The following is a 19,415-nucleotide window of genomic DNA, read 5'->3' as shown; positions in this document are numbered from 1 at the left end:
GAAAATGTCATTTTAATGATTAATATTTTTTATTAATAAATGAAAAAAGACACTTTCACTCTTCTGTATTTCATTAATCCCTTACCTAAAATTCTGTCTGCCTAAGTACAAAATAAATGCATTTATTTTCTTTCCCTTCTAACATAGATATCATAGATTCGTTGAATGGTTTGGGTTTGAAGGGACCTTAAAGACCATCTAATTCCAACCCCTTGCCGTGGGCAGGGACACCTTATACTAGACTGGGTTGCCCAAAGCCCCATCCAACCTGCCTTGAACACTGCCAGGAATGCATCATCCACAGCTTCTCTGGGCAACCTGTTCCAGTGCCTCACCACTCTCATCGTGAAGAATTTTTTCCTTATATCTAATCTAAATCTACCCTCATTTAGTTTAAAGCCATTATTAGTTGTCCTATCACTACAGTCCCTGATATGTACATGTGTGTGTAGAAACACAGATAACATTTCTTGTTCCTATTCTATGTTCTTTGGTAATGTTAAGTTATCTTGCAGCTTCACTGTTCTGAAATTACTCTCTGTATTTTTTGTGCTATTCCCATTTTTGGTTCCCTACTTGCAAGTCATTATAGGAAGGCCTTATAGATGTGTTTGTCTACTTCTGATCTTTTCCTGCATACTATACATTTTGGCTATTCATAGACGATGTCTCCTTTAGAAGATGTCAATGCTTCTATGTTCTTCTTTCTGCCTCTGACAATTTTTGTTGAGAGACTTACCTATTGTGTTCGTGAGTCTATTGAACTGTTTTTTGAAGTCTGCTGTTCTTGTGATTCTCTTTCTGTAAAACTTATTTCTTAATCATTCACAGACTGCTTACTAAAACTTATTTCAAATCATCACAATTCTTTTTCTTCTGCATTAAAATTTTTGAATAACTTCCAATGGAATATTGTGCCAGGAATGTTTCAAGAAGTTTTGAACTGCTCTACTATGTCAAACCCTCTGGAAGTTTTAGTTGCTTTCAAATATCCTCATCTACATTCTCCTAAACAGGAGGCCTGCAGTAAATCCTTATTGTGTTGTCCTTGTCTTTTTTATTTTTTTCATAGACTCAGTGAAATTTTCTTCTACTAATTCCTTCCCTCAAATTCCATACTGACTTTAATGGCATAACATGAATAGATTTATATGAAAACAAATTATTCTGTTACATTATGATAACAAATCAGAATGTAGATTCCACTAGTGCAGCCCCACTGCTCATATGAAAAAAAGTTTATAAAGGATTATGTCTTTCTTATTCCAGGCTTTGTGAAGAGGCAAGGGGCAAAAGAATGATATGGGAAGGAGTTAAATTCAGACATAATAAAGCAGGAAAAAGTCAAAAGAAAATGCCAACCTCTACAAGGCAGATGAAAGAAGGAAAAAAATCCAGATAAGAGATCTGTGATTTCTTCAACCATGTGCTTATGAATATGTAAACTAAGTTACAAATAGTATGGTAGTTTGTTTTATTACATGTTGGTTATAATGATTACATTATGGACATAATGACTGCCCTACAGATTTCTCACTCTTTTTGGAATGCCAGAATTTTTTAATTAAATAATTATGTCTGTAGTTTATTATCATTTTTAACAAGATTATGAAATTTTGAAGTGGAAAAAAAAGTAGAAAAGAAAAAGTCCATTTGGGGCAATACTACCTCAGTTTTCAAATCTAGTTCAAAACATAATATGTGCACGTGTTTTGCCTGTGCTTTCCAGTAAGAATTTTTACAGTGGTCCTACGGTACTTTACCTAAAAAAGAACATGCTTTTGTATTAGAAAACAACATTATACTACTGTGATTTAGTTTTACACTGGAGCGTGGTGCATGTGTGTGTATTATTTACCTTTTCTGAGTGACCTTTATCTATCTGCCTATTTACAGCTGTGTGGTTATAATAATCCCCACAAGGTTTTTCCTCACTGAAAGTTGTTAGCCACACTGGAGCACAGATTTAATAGCACCTTCAGAGAATAGCTAATAAAAAGCTCTCCTGTGCATATTGTTAGCGCAGGGTACGGATTTAACATGCAACATACATTTGTGAGTCAACAGCTTCTTGGTTGTGGAGTCATATGTGGACACTTTACTGCTCTACTCTGTGCTGGTGTGGCCTTACCTCAAGTACAGCGTGCAGTTTTGGGCACCACGATAAAAGAAGAACATAAAACTATTAGAGAGTGTCTAATGGAGGGCTATGAAGATGGTGAAGGGTATTCTGATATGAGTAGAAGCTGAGGTCCCCTGATGTGTTCAGCCCAGAGCAGAGGAGGCTGAGGGGAGGCCTCATGGCGGCCTGCAGCTCCCTCATGAGGGGAGCAGAGGGGCAGGCGCTGAGCTCTGCTCTCTGGGGACAGCGACAGGACCCGAGAAAACGGCATGGAGATGGGACAGGGGAGGGTCAGGCTGGGTGTTAGGGAAAGGTTCTGCACCCAGAGGGTGGTCGGGCACTGGGACAGGCTCCCCAGGGCAGGGGGAATTAATGGTCTTAATACTGAACTGCAAAAAGCAATTCACATAAATAATAAAGTTATTCTGCATTTGTGAAGACTGCAGCCTGTATTTAGTCCTGAGATTAGGCTGCCACACTCAGTTACTGAAACATAAAGAAGCAGTCCTTCACCTCTTTCCAGATGTTATGCTGGAGACAGCAGTTTTCAATTTATTTAAACAACTAAATGTAGATGATCTATATTTAAAGCTATGGAGGAGATTTTGTAAACTATTGTAGTATATATTACATTATTTTTTCTTTGTGAAATGTGGAAATCACTCATAATCGCTAAAAAATTTTAGGGACCTTCAAGCAGAACACTTTCTTCAATAGCCTTTTCTTGCAATACTTTCACTCTTCAGGCTAAAACAAAAGGAGAAAAACCTAGTTTTTTTGAGAGAATATAACTACATCTATGCTAGTGTGTAATTTAGCAAGATGGGGGAAGATCACTGGATTGAAGCAGCTGGGGTTGGAAGCTCTGCAACCAGCCTGTATGTAGTTTGGGTGTTTAGCATTAGCTTTGGTTGGGTCCTCTGAGCCAAATTTTCTCCCCATACATGTGCTGTGAAACTGATCAGTCACTGGTTCAACACTTCATGTAGTATATTGAGTATCATATTTAGTATGTGCCTGTTATGGAACTACAGACTTACTTTCCTCAGAAGAGAACGTACCTATCGAGTACCAGAACCATTCTGTCCACGCAGCCAGCGTGCACTAACTGAGGATGCCAAACCTGGACTACTGCTCTGAACCAAAATGATAAGGTTGATGCAGCTAATGTTAACTGGAATAAAGGTGAAAAATAATCTGTTAGTAGACTTCACAGGCATATGACAAGGAACACCGGATCTGACAGTCCTAACAATGCAGGTACTTAAAAACTATGCAACACAAAGCTCCAAAAAAAGATATAATCAAAACGTAATGATGAAGAACACTGCTGCCTTACAGAAATCACACTCCCTGTATGAGAACTGTAAATATTAAGTCATAACTCGTCTTCCTTCAGGTCATGGCAAAAGGGATAGACAGAATCATATCGATTTGACATAGTATTAGCTATCTGCAAATGCAATATATGCTTTATGTTTTATGTTATTAGTTATTTCCTATCAGAGTAATAACTATATAAAACTTTTTTTTTCCTCTCATTTTGAAAGAAGGTATGAATATTTACTTGGTTGAATGATTAAGCCAGAAGAGCAGATGTACAAAAATAATCTAAAAAAAAAAGGTGAGCAAAGGAGGACCGTGATCTTAATCCTCATAGGCAGCCTTCGAGCCTACCAGTGGATTGTAAAGAACATTAAACAGCCAGTATTTGACAGGATGCCTTAATGTACTGATCTAGTTTTACCAGGCATGGGAGTACTTGCGTAAACCGCGTGATTAATGTTAGGGGAAAATTGTCTTCTCAATCACTGTTATACAGACACAGCATTCTGTAGAATTATAGGACATTCAAAGGACATAGGTTTCTATTTAATCTGTAGTTGATAAAGACAAAATTCCCTACTGCAGATAACACTATACATCTAAGCTGGCAAAGCCAACTAGCTATGTCTGTGAATGCACTAGCAAAATACCTGACAAAATTTCTTTTTATTGGGAGTTTTGTTGTGTGGCTTTGAAGAGAGCTCATTGTCACAGAGGAATCCGTAATAGATATATTAAATGTAACCATTAAACGGAGCTGATTTATGATACATTTAGAACATAGGAATGTATATTAATATATAATACATATATTAATATAATATTTATAAGTAGCATAGGCTACCTTCTTCATTACAGTCTTTCATAAGATTATCTCTGATCACAAGTGTTAATACATTGTTAGAATTAGTATTACAATTAATGTTAAAGTTGTTGAGATTTCTTTATCCAAAAGAAAGATGACTTTGGAAAGCACAAACCTGTCTTAAATGAAAGAATTTGAGAGAGTAAGAGTTCTTAAAGGAACAGCAAACAGGACTTTTCAAGTAAAAATATATGCATAACAAAAGCTGAGATAGACCAAATCTTATACCCTTTCTGAATCAGCAATCATGTCTGCCTTTGAATTTTAAAAGGTCTTAGCAGAAGAGGACTACAGGTTTAATACTTGTCTGATCCCCTGCCTATCATGGCAAATTAAAACAATTAAAAGAATGGATTAAGAATACATGTTGTCTAAATGCATATAAAAATGTTGATAAATAGATAGGAATGGTTGATTTATGTATAAAACATGGAATTAAAAAACATTGGTAACTAAAAAGTCAGATTCTGTACACTGTAGCTATTATCCAGAGATCACAGACTAGTTAAGTTACTGGTGGGATCTCACAAATAGCATGTTAGTGATAAGAAGCTATTACACACAGTGGTGACTCACAGCTCAATTTTTTTTTTTGATACTATTCTTTGAATAAAAAGCAGACAGGTATTGTTTCTGAGGTCCATTAAGAACTGGACTTACATATAAAAATAGGATATATCTATATATACTCCTATCAGAAGAAATGGGAAGGAATTTATACTTGTAGGGCTTGGCTGGGAAGCAGTTTTATTCTCTGTTGAATATACTTACAAATGATTTGAAGATTTTCATATTTACAATAATTAAAAAAAGAGAAAAATAATTAAAAGAAAATGAAATGAGAGCTTCAGTGAAGTTTCAAGAATGGAAAACAAAGTGCAACGGAAAGGAAAATATGAAGATGTTTACACAAAAAAAGTAATTATTTCCATAAATTCAATGTAAAAGAAACAAACTGATCAAAAAGCAGACTGAAAGGAAAAAGATCAGTATATCTTGCTGAGCTTAATGAAGCACTTGATTGTGGTATAGAAATGAGTAAGTTTGCCCTTATAAAAATAGAGGGCAAGGTAGCAAATTTTGAGAGAGTGAAATGAAGGAGGGAGCTTCCAAAATGAGAACCTTGCAAACAAGGTGAGAGGGAAAAGCAGGCAAAGATGGTGAACTGCTGGGGACCTGTGCCCATGTCCAGAAGTAAAGCTGTAGTGATGAATGGCAGAAACAGGGAATGAGGACACAAACGGGGCAGTAATGCTGAAAAAACAGACTGATTTTTGGTATTCTGCTCAAAGATCAATGAGGAAAATCATTTGACTTATTATTAATGTTCACCAGTAGGGTAAGTATATAAATAAATATAAAAACAGATTATGTTATACGCATAAATATAAATATATTAATGTGAAATATACTAAAGCACAAATACCATTAAACATATAAATATATGAAATTCATAACTATAAAATATATATATTGATGTAAGTATGGTGAATTCAGGTTTGCTGTATTTTAACAGCTGATTCCACCAGCCTTTTGTATTGTCAGAAGGGGGAACCTTAAGAATATTACAATGCTTCTTCCAGTGTTTATCTATCTAAAGTTTACTGTACATCTACTATTGGTGCTAAATTATTCATTTAAGGTTCTCGAAAGTGTTCCTGGCTGTAGAGTAATTTAACACCTTTTAACTGCTTACCAACAGAAACCTGACACTGTGCATCCAGCTGGGTAATACTGTCTCTGAGGGGTTTTCTTGTTCATAACATCATTTATGGAGCACAAGTGCTCTCCACATGTACACACCCCAGAGCACCCAAGCTTTTTAGAATCTCTTTCCCAATTGAGAGGAGTAACAACAGATTCCCTTAGATGCAGCAGCAGCAGATCTGTTCGTTATGGCCAGCTGGAAACAGACATTTTTGATTGGGGATAGGAGGAGAAAGATGCTTTGCCATTTGTTCTCCTGCTTCGATTGACACACTGAACCTCTCAGGTTTGAGGAACCTCTGAACAGCCAGTAGCTACTCTAAAACAGCGATGGGAAAGTCTCTGTCTGAGATAGGGATCCTGCTCCCTGAGCTGTCTTGGCAACGGTTGCTCTTTCCACACATCGGAAAGTTCACCTCAATAAAAAATAAAATTAATTGGCTTAGAGCAAGGTTCAGTGGTCCCTGGCTCCCAGGGGCAATGTAATTGAAGCACTTGCAAGATTATTATTTTTTTTAAACTTTCTGTATTTCCATCAGGAAGTAAATTTCAACTTTTAATCCAAAGATTTTACTGTTGTAATTTATTTTCTAGTTCCTTTTCCAATATAATTTTGCTTTTATATGCATTTTTTATGACAACATGCTGTTGTTTTTATCCTGCTCTGTGGATCTACTTCAGCAAATGAGCTGTCCCATAGTGCTAAAGCTTGTTGCAGAGTGCTTTTCCTCTCTTTCCATTTCAAAATGTTCTCTTTTGGAAGTGCCATTTGTCTTTGGCTGAACTCCCTAGGATGATACCTTTCTGCTGACCCTATGGATTCATCTTTGATGTTGTGATGTATTTCAAACACAGTCAGAATCCAGGTATCAAATTTATTTCAGTCAACTCTATTTTCACTTCCTTTTTTAAAAAAACTAGCATGTTTCTTAGGACATGGCATTTTTTCAAAGTCATACAGGGTATCTTTTAGCTCTGCTTTGTCCATGCTTGTCTTCTTTTTGATTCAGTGTCTTATTCCTCTCCTTCCACTTTTCCAGTTGGGAAAACAACAGCTCCCTCTTTGATGAGGTCAGGCTGTGGTCATCCCTTTCTTCTCCATGATTTGTTTTTCATGATGAAAATCTTTGAACCTAAAGATTTCTGAAACCTCCCTTTTTCTGCTGCTCCCTGTGTTCATAGCCCTCTTCTCTCTCTGAAGAGTGGCAGCTGGTAATGTCCCTGGGGCCTCCTTGTCATGTCTGCCTTTGATGGAGATCCCACCATAGCTACCACTTCTGCTCTTTGGCAATGAGGTTGTTTTCCACACATGGGAGAATGTTTAGGTAGTAATTCAGGCAGGAGAATGAAGAGACTGTGCGATGTGCTGGCACTGAGACTTGTGTTAAGGACTTGGAGATTAAGTGAAAATATCAGCCCTTGTTTGAGTACCATGAGATCTACTATATTAATATTTACGTTCCAGACCCCCCCCCCCCCCCGGAGTTTATTTTCTCATATTCTGACTATTTTGTAATCAATTTTTAATTTTATTTTTTTTTATCATTATCAATATCTAAGCTGACTTAAAACCTGGAACACAATTATTATTTCTATGGAAGACCTAAGACCCTATCGAAAACTGCTGGGAGAAATCTTACAGTCTGTATCGAATCAGTATACATCTTGATATACTGTTCATTTTTCCTGTGTTTAATGCAACATGTATTTATATAGCTTGATTCTTTGTCTTAACTTTACACTGACTACTTCCCATTAATTGAAAATGATTTTTTTTTCTGTGTTTTTTGTTTTCCCTTTCCATCTGCAATAAATTAAATGAAAGAGCTGGATAGAAATGAATACTAAAAATCAGAAATATTTTGAGAATGGTTTTACCTCACAAAACCAAAAGTTTCCACATTCAATAAAGGGGAATACTTTGACCTCAAGGCCTATCACAGTAGTGAAAGGTAGACGTCATGTATAATTTAGAAAAAAATGGTGAAAATAATTTTAATAGTCAGCAAGATATAAAATTTGGGAGCTACGAAGTATGGAGAATTGGCTCTCAAATAAACCCCATGGCTCAAAGACAAGCATTTAAAGAGAGGAATGTATTTAACTTCTAAAGAGAGGTCTGAAAGGAGATCTACTTACAGTGTACCACTTCAGAGGGAAACAAACAAACAAACAAAACAACAATAACAAAAAAAAAACACAACAAAACACTGCCTAAAGTAAGTACTATCTGGCTTCTGTTTCTAAGGGATAACAAGAACAAATTGCTGAAATGTGATGCTAGAGAAGACATTTTATTTTCAGGAAAAAGTAGGAATGCTTCTACTATTAGAACAAGCTTCTAAGAACTTTGGTAGTTTCTTCATCTCTTCAGCTTGGCCGCTCTTCTGAAAGATCATTTAGGTCAAATGCAAACTAATTCTTGGGCTCTGAAATATCATGTGAAATTTAAACAGTCTAAGATACACAAATCCAGACTGGTTGGTCTAATGAACATTTCTAGCATTAATCTTTCTGCACCTGTGATTGTAATATTGAAACTAGAATGTGGCAGGAGAGACAGAAAATGTAAAACAGCTTACCCTCCTACTTAGCCTTGAAGCTTAACTATGGGGAACATCCTGCTGGCTTCCTTTGTGTCCTGGACACATGCAAGAGTGCAGTCAGGACATGGTCCAGGGCACACCATGAAAGGAAAATGACTTGGCACAGGCAAAGTTTTGGAAAGTCTTGCCCACTCTACCCTTCTCAGTTACGCAGCACCTAATCTGCTTCCCATCCCCTGGCATTGGATTCCCAGGCTGGGCACTGATGTTCTGCTTTCTAGTATAATTGCTTAGTCTCCCTGCTGAATTTTAGAACTGCTTACACTTCAAGCTAGGTTTCCTCATTTTAACAACCTTGTACAGCACTGTCCTTCCTTTGCCAAGTCTTGGCTTGAAGAGCTGAATGAGAAAGCAAGCTTTCCTTCTTCTCTATTCCTTCCAGTAGACCATTTTATCTTCTTTTCTTTCCTCCTCTTTCTGTACTTGGCATTAAACCTCTTCTGACATAGACATGTGATACATGAAAAAAGAGCATGTGAAAAGCTGCAGTAACTCAGACGTTCATCTGCTTGTGGTAGAAGTAAGTACTTTAGTGTAAGTCACCCAAGAATTTAATTGGGTCCAGCACTACTGCTTCATATAATAAACCTTACGAATGTGAACTTAAAATTGTCTGTCAGCACAAAGTAACTCTCAGGAGCTACTCCACCTACAGAAGAAATCCAAAAGCATATTAACCTAGCTATATTTCACAAAATCCAGAGTAAGTACTCTAATACAAACTAGGGTAACAGCGTCTCACACTTAGTGCATTTGAAGCAAAAATAGAAGTTTTGCATTCTGAGCCCACTTCTCTAATACGTGAGACAAGGATATCCAAAAACACGGACTCAAAGTTTGAGTCATGACTTGTGCTTTCTATCCTTTTTATGATATTCTAACCACTTCTACTAATACTAAAAGCCTCCTGGACTGATTCTTAGTTTTGCTATCTCCTGTTTCATAAGAAAGCCTCTTTGAAGTCATATTCAAAAGCCACTGCCAGAAGTTCCAGAAAAAAATTAGCAAGCATAGAAATTATGGCACATTTATTGTTATTTTATACCTGAAGGTATTTTTTTTTAAATAATGACTGGGTGAATCATAATAATTTTTAGTTTAAAATGTATTCCTTTTGGTCATATATGAGTTTTTCTGTATTTTTTTAGTGTAGCATAGCTTTTTGAGTCAGGTCATTTTTCCAATCCATCTCCTCTTTCAACTGCTTCTGCATAACAGAGTTTCAAAGACCTTCTTTGAACCATTTTACATACCACTTTTACATACCATAAAATCTATTTCTGTATTGATCATTTCATCCCCCGAGGGAATTGTTTGGTGCCTGCACATAAGGTATTAGACAGTCTGAAACTCCTTGTCAGCTATGATTTCTAAAATGCCTATATTTCTCAGTGGTTACACTTAATATCAAATATTATTTTCTCTCTTATTACACCCAGTATGCCATAAGTTCACTGAAGAGTTTCTTTTGAATTAAAATTAGACTGTTGTTCAAAGGCACACATGAAAAGAAATAAAAGTTCAAAAAGAAAAGAGTGAAAAGAAGATAGCACATGGTGAAATTGCTCTGACCTTAGTTCCTTTTTGTGTTAAGCAAAATTCCATCTCTTGGTGGAAATGAGACCCGTCTCAGAACACAGGACAGCAGAAGAGGATGCAAAAGATCCACAGAAATCCTTGTAAAACTCCTCATCGGAATGGACTCCCAAATGTAGCACAGAAGTTGTCACAGATGCTCTGTGGGAACACAAAAGCCTGTTATGATGTGATTAGTCATGGAAACTTGCAAGCATGCACACTTCAGTACATAGCTGTACGCAAATACATTTTTAATATCTGTTCCAAAAATTGCCACCAAGCACTTACAGTCTTTATAGAGGAGAAATGATTCTACAGACTAAGGCATCTCTATCATGCAGGCAATCAATTCTGTCTGTATGGGACAGAAGGGCTCTTTTCCCCATGCTTGCCTAAGACATCTCCTTACTCCCTGAGGCATGCTTTCTCCCTAGATTTTATTTTATGTCATACACAAGTACACATCTGCTTATTTGAGCATCCTCTTTACTTTAAGTCATTCTTTCACAGGCATTTTTCTCACAGAAAATAGGTGCCAAGTGTGATTGTCCCCCTCTTTGGCCTCCCGGTGACTGAGACATTTCTTGACTGTTTAAAATGAGATATGAGCAATAAATTCTTTTTATTTTATTACCCAAATACAGAGACATAACTATTATTTCCGTAGGGGTGCTCCCAAGCAGTAAAATAGTTGTCACAATTCATAAATAGAAAAGGATCATTCCCCAAGTTACACTTTCCTTTGGCATTTCTGTATACCCACTGATTTTTATTTTTTTTAAGAGCCAAGAATGAAATATAATTGTTATTTCTGCTTTTTTCCAGATCATTAAAGAACAAGTTAAGTAATATTTAAGCTAACAGTAGCAGTAAAAATGCTCTACAAGATTTACACCTCATAACTATGTACTATACTACGTATAACTATGTATTTGTCTTGAATGCAATTCAACAATTTGAAATTCCATACTGCTAAAAATAGGTAGAGAATCTACCCTTGCTTCAGAACAAAATCAAAGCTTTATGGAAAAACACTGTGTCTGCATAACTCTTTATTTTGTTGATAAGTTAAAACGTTGCTTTCAGCCCTTTTTGGGACACACCAGAAGAGCCATCTGAGGCTTTAATTTTATATGGCTATGAGGGGAGAAAAGGAGCTAGGAAGTTATTTTATGGGAAAAAAAAAAAAGGCAGTTTAATTAGGTATTCTGTGACTGAAATTATAGCAACTTGAACATGTCTCTCTGATTTATATGCAAATGACTCAAATACATGTCTTAACAGTAGTATGTCATTTAAATATACCCATGAGATATACCAACATCGTTATACTGTCTTTATGTATCATATTTTATTCAATAGTCTGAAAATTAAAAGATGACTTCCCTTAAAAATCTATTCCTGATTCTATTTTATTAATTTTCTTAAAAAAAAAAAAAATCAGAATAAATTGTGAATCAGGAATACTGATGTTAAAATTTAATTGGAAAAAATATTGAATCAATTTGTTTCCACTTCTGTGTTGACAAAAGAGAGCATTTCTAAAAAAAAAAGAAAAAGAAACTTTATGTAAAATCATTGTGAACAATACATATTTTGTTTAAATTACATTAAAAAATTACATTATTAAATTACATTAAAAAGTTTGATTCCCAAATAATAGTCCACCGTGAAATTATTGTTATTCTATAATAAATAGGACATCTTAAAATTTCAGTTTCATTTTATATAACTTACTGTGTCTTCCACACGAATACTGGCTACCTATCTATTTTCTAGCCTAGCCAGGATATGTGCTCTGTTTTGTGAATGTGTTTAGAACTAGCCAAACAACTTTAGATCACGACTACCCTTTTTCAACTTTAAATTCTATCCACATCAGAGATGCTAACTTTCAAACAAACATATGTACATAAGAAGCAGGAATATAATTTGTAGACAACAGAATTAATAAATAATAATAGTAATAAACACCAAAAGTAGTAAGGAGACAGTACTTCAAATAGTTAGGCCATTTTCACTTTATTACTATTCATTGTTAAGTTTAAACAGAAAGCAAGTGATGCTAAACCATATATGTAAGGAATGCAAAGTGGCCAGGATTCTATAATCTGGACAAGATTTCTTTGATTAATAGCATATGCTTTCCAAGAGTGATCATTGGGTATTAAAAAGGCAATGGATCTAACAAATTCTTCAGCAAGAACTGCACTGAGAATATTAAATTAAAATTAATATTCATACAAATCACAGTGAAAGTGCCTTAGTGATAAAATGGCTTAGAAATATATGGGGCTGGAGACACCTGCCCCATTAGCAAACTTACTAAATTTCTCCATTGGTCTAAACCGAGCTGTAGAATCTGCACAAATGAACAACAGAAATACAAGGAGGGGTCTCACAAGTGCAGAGTAGAAGGGGAGATTCCCCTCCCTCAACCTGCTGGGCACACTTCTTTTGATACAGCCCAGGATACAGTTGGCTTTCTGGGCTTCAAGCTCACATTGCCAGCTCATGTTGAGCTTCTCATCTAACAGTCCCAATTCCTTCTCCTCAGGGCTGCTCTTAATGCATTCTTTGTCCAGCCTGTATTTGTGCTTGGGATTGCCCCGGCCCAGGTGCAGGACCTTGCACTTGGCCTTTTTGAACTTCATGAGGTTCACACAGGCCCACCTCTCCAGCCTGTCTAGGTCCCTCTGGATGGCTTCCCTTCCTTCCAGCATGCCCCATCTGTTTTATCTAAAAACAGCTTTTACCCCAGTCTCCAGAAATCTTTAAAAGTTTATTGCATTGGCTTTATTATTATTATTTTTTTTAATTTTACTTTTATTTATTTATTTTTTATGTGGGCAATTTTGTCATGCCTTTGCTTCCTTCAATGTATACCTCTTGCATTTACGCACAGGTTATTCACCTCTACTGAATCGTTCTTTCCATTGTAAACCTGCACCACTACATATTACAAACTAAATAGTTACATTGCTGCAGTTGATCTATAGCATAGTTCTTCACTCCACTGACAGAAAAGCTGATGTACTGTATTCCCTGTAATTATCTGCCAGTATTCTGCAGCCTTAGATTTACTTGGAAAAAAACTTTGAAGAAATACAATTGTGTGCTAATGTGTGTGTACATGCACATAAACATGTAGGAGGCTCTTTTGTCCATAACCCAAGGCTTACATTAAAGACAGAGCAATTTTAAGAAAAAAAAATCTTTCAGATGAAATTTTAATATGTTCTGTACATCTAAAAATACTCAGTTTTTGGTTTTTTTTGGAGCTGCAACCATTGCATTGAATGGATAGTTTGACTGTTGCAAACCCACAACATGCAATGCCAGATTTGATCTCCTGTCACTTCCAGACTGTTTTAGTAAAGTACAATAACTTGTTTCTAAAAAAGAAAAAAAAAGATACTTCTATTGTTATGTGAATATATTTAATATGAAGCAGCCTAATCAAGATTAACAGTTAGAATATTTTAGATATTTTTTATACATACTTTTCACTTGAGTAAGTAATCCAAATAAGTGTTTTAACTGATCTTCATCAGCCAGCAAGGGGTGGTTCAAGTTATTGTAGCCAAAAACAAGAATAAAAGGATATTTAAATTTTTATTGTGTCGAACAACAGTTGTTTGTCGGCTTTAAAAAAGCAGCTGAATCTTTCAACTTATCTATTATCCCTAGTCATGTTCCTAGGTCAAGACAAGGTAGTTTTCAGTTTCTTCAGACAATATCTTCTCACTTTTTTCTTTTTTTTTTTTTTAATGAAAAAATATAACCTCACTCAAAACAACCCATGTGTTAATAACATTCAATTACCTGGGTACCCTTGACTTGATTCTAAGATATTCCTTTCATTCTCCTTTTAAAAATTGTTTGCCAAATAAAGCAGCCTTATTTCAGTTTAGTGTTCCCCTTACATAGCCATTGAGCCTACTGCAAAGTGGATATAATATATTGCTTCTCATTTTGTGCAATGGACAAGTTAGAGTAAAGCTGTTTTCTCCTTTTGAACACATACATAAATATAAAATCATGTCAACTTAGATTTGAAAATGTAAACTTCTCCAAATAACACTCACTAAATTATTAAGTGTCCTTGCCTAAAATAAGTTTCTAAAATTTGCATGCTCCTTGCGGATGGCAGACTTGCACTTAAATATTGCTTGATCAAGAGCTGTGGCCCAAGTTTTGGTCTCCAACTAGACTCAGGCCTTTTTTTTTTTTTCACCCTGAGGACCAGCCAATTTTAGCCTACAGGTTTGTCATCACTGTCTTTGGCAGGCAGACCTGCCCTTGCTCCACCTTCCCTTCCAGCTGGCTGGGCGCCCACCAGCTCCAACCCAAAACCACTGTGCTCTCAGCAGAGATTATGGTACTAGCTCAGGCATGCTGCCTTTGCATCAGCGCTGGCGTACATCCATTTACCTTAGAGACCAGGAGGAGCAAGCGCGGGTCAGCCTCCAAAGAGTGTGCAAACACACTGTAAGCTACACAAAGATGTAAGCCTCTGCAAAGGGCCATACTCCCAGCCTGAAAGAGAAAGAGAAATTTGGAAGAGAAATATTCTGAAGGAAACAGTGTTCAGTTGAGACTCAATGCCTATTGTCTGCCTTTGCTTATTCATGGCTGCATGTACATATTTTGCAATGGAAAATGAACCTTGAGTTTTGAAAGCAGCTCATCCTGTCCCTCTGGAATATGAAGCACTTAAATATTGTGCCTGTTTTATCGTCAAGCTGTCAGGAATGATGTTTAAAAGTATCTGCTGCAACCCATATTTTTGCACTTGGCTAATCAAATGCATCCCTGAGGGCACCACCAAACTGTACTTAAGAAGTGTTATAAAAAATGGTGTTTAGTAGATTTCATCAATAACCTCTTTAAAAGCAACACCACAGCATTTGTTTAAAAGCTTTCTGGGAATATCTAATACATGACTGTTTCACTGTCTCATTATACCAGTATTACACCCATGTAACTCCACTGATTCTGTTTTTAGTTCCATTACAGGTGTATCCAAGAAGGACAGGAATGAATCTAGCCCACAGAAGCAGGATAGACCTCAGCCTTCACTTAGCACACTGATGGTTGTATTCTGCCTGCAGTTACTATTGAATACTTAAAACAAATACTTAATAGTGAATACATATTATTTCCAGGCAAACAAACAGACAAACAAACAAAAACAATGAAAAAAGAGAGAGTATTTTTTACTAAAAATACACAGGTATTTGTATCTCATTCTCTCAAGGAAAAATGTGCAATCTTTGTTTTATAATAGCTATTAAGAAAAAAAAAACACATAATAAAATAAAAAAAAAAGACATCCAAATTCTGTTCCACCACTGAAATAAAAGTATTATTTTATGATCAGCCTACAGGTTGGTATACTTGCTGTAATACAAATCAAAAAAGGAGCTGAGCATACAAGCTGAAGGTTATCTATTTATGTGACAACCTTCGACATAAGCAGCCCATTAAAAAGAGACCATAGGTGTAGACATGAGAAAATTAAATAACATTTTAAGAATGACATAGATTTATTCCATTCTCTGGTAATATATGTCTAAGTGATAAAACTCCATATCCAAGAAAATAAGTCTACTTAGTTTTGTACTACTGAAAACTGCCATTGCTCTTCTATCTTTACCTATCTGATACATTCATCAGTTGTGTTATACCCTTCTAGTGATTAAGCAGCCATTTCCATAAGAGTTTCTGTAGCAGTTTTATGTGCAATTCCTATAGAAATTTTAAAAGTAAAACACTGGGTCTTGTATCAGCTTTACAAAAGGCCCTTATGCTTTGTTATCTGTTAGTTCAATTGATGCATCAGTTTGAAGTGTCACTCTGAAGGTATACCATCTAAAATGTGTTTATTTTTCCTAGTCTCCATTCACATTACCAATCCAGCTTTAAATTAGACTGTACACACGCTAAGAATATGAGTAATGCTGTGCTCTGCATCTCAAGAGGGGAGTACTTGAACAACAAACAGTGAAGGGCAACTGGAATGATTGAAAGGGTAGCTGTCTTAAGAGGGCAGAAAAAAATGCTGAGAGTTTTCACTTTGGAGAGCAAAGTGGGTGGGTTATGAAAGAGGTGCACAAAGTCAGAATGGTGGCGAAAAGGTAAGTGCCCTTCACTAAACCTTTAATACTAAAATTAGGGGTCACTTGATAAAACTGGTGTCACGTAGGTTTAAAACAGACAAAAGGAAGTACTGTATTACACAGCAAATAGTGAACTTCTGGAACTATCTGCAACAGGGGGTCATGGAAGCAGATGGTATTATCAAAAAAAAAAAAAAAGAAAGGAGAAATATATAGACAACAAGTCTATAAACAGGTAATACATGGAATTTGTAGTCAATTGCACTGGGGACTGTGAAGGGAATGACCTGTAGCTAGAGGCCAGGCTCAGGTATTCTCCTTAAATACCATTTCCTCTTGTCCTGTTGGAAGCAGAGCAGCAAATGTGGTGGACTAGCAGCCTGGCCAACAGGGCTTTTATGATGTTATGATTTGGCATGGGTTGCAAATTCTGCACAGAACATGCAAGAACAACACTAAGCTCAGGATGAAGTCTGGGCTGCTTGCTGTGGCCAAGCTGTTACTGGTGTCTGAAGAAGGGGACATAAAGCTGACTTCTACTGTGGGGCCATGGAACCAGACCAAAGCTGAGCACAACAATTTACGACACCAAGTATTTTGTGTCGTGCAGCTATAGTCTGCAATTACCTTCTCCCTGAAAACTGCTGAATGATGTTACAGTAATCTGTTAAAACGGCTTGCTCCTTCCATCATGTTCAGATTCATACAGATGTGTGATGCTCTCTTGCATGTGCTCATGCGTGAAGTTGAAGCTAATCATAATTTTATGAATTATAAAGATCTGCAACAGTAACAAGCCAATCTAGCTATGATTGAAACAAAACTAGAGGCAATGTCCTCCCCTTTGTCAATTTGAAGCTCATTAAGCATCTAATTTTAAGAGATGACTTGTGGCATTACCAGGAATAATGTCAGGTGCTCTGACACTAGAGATAGGTTAGGTCATTATGTCACATTTACAAGAGGGAACTAAAAGCAAAAAAAAGAAACAGATCCACAGAACCTACTTTGACAGTTGTGGAGCATAACAACTGCGTAGTACGGTCCCCTATTTCCAAGTTAGTTATGAACAAAGTAGTTTGCAAAACTAGTAGCAGTATAGATAGTATAGATAGATAAGTTAACTCTGTGCTTACCTACTATATTAGCTTTGATTTCAAAGTTTTTCCAGCAGGGCTAATTAGTGCCTATTCTTTTATCTCCCATGTAAAACCAGTGTGGTTCTCTCAGAGGCCACAGCAGTGTGGGCATCCTGGGAAGGAGCGTCAGTTGGGTGACCTTGTCAAATCCATCTGCTCTTTTAAGAAAGCTTTACACTATCAAAGAGGCTTTATGGTCAGCCTCTATTTCTGCCTCACTTACTTTTTTTTTTTGACTAATATGCAAGCGATTTACTTCAATATTAGGCTGCAAAGGTAAATATTTGGGAGTTAGAAAACATCAGTATTGTGATAGCCATACCCACTGCAGTTCTGCCTTATTACATGTCTCTGTTCTGTGCACTGGAATAAAGTAGATGATGTAAATGAAAATATGTTGAAATATGTTAACTCTCAAATAATTTTCTAGCAACCCCTCAGTCTATCAAACTGTTATGTAACTCCATTATTTGCTGGTGAGTTTCTTGTATATTTTTTCTTTTTAAATCTTTTTGTATTTTTTTTATCAGGAGAAAAAATAATTTTTTCTTCAATCAAAATTTCTGCAATTTTTTTTTATCTAGAATTACATACTTGTTCATAAAACAATTTCTTCATTAAAAGTCAGTACATATGGCCATAAAAGTTATACTCAGTTTAGTGTTATTTCCTATAACAGAGCAGTTTAGCTAGTGAATTACATCATTGTGGCAATTCATGAATTGACACATCTTTTCAGTTTAAGCAATCTGTCAAACCCTAGCATTATTTTTATATTTCATCTTTTCTTCCAATTAATATCTTCCTAATATTTATTACATATTCAGAAGTGATTGAAATTACAGACAAAAAAGAATTACTTACAGCATAATTTCTGTTTAAGTAACATCTTCACCACCACTAACAGATGATTTTATTATTTGGTTTTGAATGCATTTGCCATCACCTCTTATCTGTTTTAAGATTGTCTCTCATTCTGCCTGACTTTGGATGCAGTCAAGTGGCAAAAAATAAAAATAAAGTTCAAGAGCTGGTGGAAACAAGGGAAATAGGGAAAGAAGATAATAATCAGAATTGTTTTTGTTTTTTTTTTTTTAATTTCCTTTTAAAAAATGCTGCACTGTAATTTGCGGCATTCATAAATGATACTACTGTAATTATTTGCACCTCAGCAATGATCATTTACATAATCTATAACCAAGGTCAGTTTTAACATGTAGTAAAACAAAGCTGTTAGTCATCAAATGTTTATTTGCCCCTTAAAAAGAAATTGTATGTTGCATGCTGGAAAAACAGTTTATACTCCAAGCCGTCCTTGTTTTATTTAACAGAGCGCTGTGACTTCAACATCACTTTAGAAATCTGGAAACTAAAGAAAAAGTAGAACACTGAACATACTGATACTTATGTTAACTTCGGTCTTATTCTAATTACACATCTCTTATTGTTTTCCAGTGGCGTAACACGGTAATCAAGCTTTTCTGATTATTTCTAAGATAGCTGCAACATCAAGCTGGGTAACAGACTCAGGAGAAAGACAGAAATTGCAGGAACAAAGATACCTAGAAAATGACATATAAGTTAAAAAGACATTGTCATCTGCCCTTTTCCACATGGCATAAAGGAACAGTCCAGTGTGCGCCTGGGCCAGAAAATAATAAATTCAATAGGAACTTCCTGCGAAAACACTGAACCTGCCAGGTCCATGAATTCTTGTCCTTTCCAAGAGCTGAGCACCTGGAGTGGGTGGCATGGAGGCGTGTCCTGTCCTGAAAATAGGAACCATCACCCTTACCCTGTGCTAGGAGTAGTAGCCACAACATATTGTCAATACACCTATTGGCCAACTAGAAATACCAACCATCAATCAATTGTTGAGTTAGAGGGATTCTGTTATCTGCAGGGTTTACAGCAGTTTCATGGAATACACAAGGGAGCTTTCCTTGTATT

At 36.1% G+C, this 19,415-nt stretch overlaps 2 long non-coding RNA genes across 3 annotated transcripts in view; one reads left to right on the top strand and one right to left on the bottom strand.

Moving 5' to 3' along the window:
• LOC121070251 overlaps positions 1 to 1,697 on the top strand; it is a 71,319-nt gene extending 69,622 nt beyond the window's left edge. Inside the window, exon 3 of the long non-coding RNA XR_005819970.1 lies at positions 1,270 to 1,697. This is a non-coding gene — a long non-coding RNA (uncharacterized LOC121070251). The remainder of the gene's footprint in view (positions 1 to 1,269) is intronic.
• Positions 1,698 to 7,613: 5,916 nt separating this feature from the next.
• Positions 7,614 to 18,490, bottom strand: LOC121070252. Of its 2 annotated transcripts, XR_005819973.1 has the most exons (5): positions 18,330 to 18,490; positions 10,199 to 10,363; positions 9,170 to 9,275; positions 8,921 to 9,063; positions 7,614 to 8,449 (listed from the first exon to the last, which is right to left on the bottom strand). It is a non-coding gene; the product is annotated as an uncharacterized LOC121070252 (long non-coding RNA). The 2 variants fall into 2 exon arrangements; XR_005819972.1 differs by lacking the exon at positions 9,170 to 9,275 and having other exon boundaries at positions 8,921 to 9,066.
• Between the last annotated feature and the right edge of the window lie 925 nt (positions 18,491 to 19,415).

This window comes from Cygnus olor, chromosome 4 (assembly GCF_009769625.2).
Source record: "Cygnus olor isolate bCygOlo1 chromosome 4, bCygOlo1.pri.v2, whole genome shotgun sequence".
Taxonomy (NCBI): Eukaryota; Metazoa; Chordata; class Aves; order Anseriformes; family Anatidae; genus Cygnus; species Cygnus olor.
The sequence above is the reverse complement of the archived record's forward strand: the minus strand, read 5'-3'. Positions and strand labels throughout refer to the sequence as shown.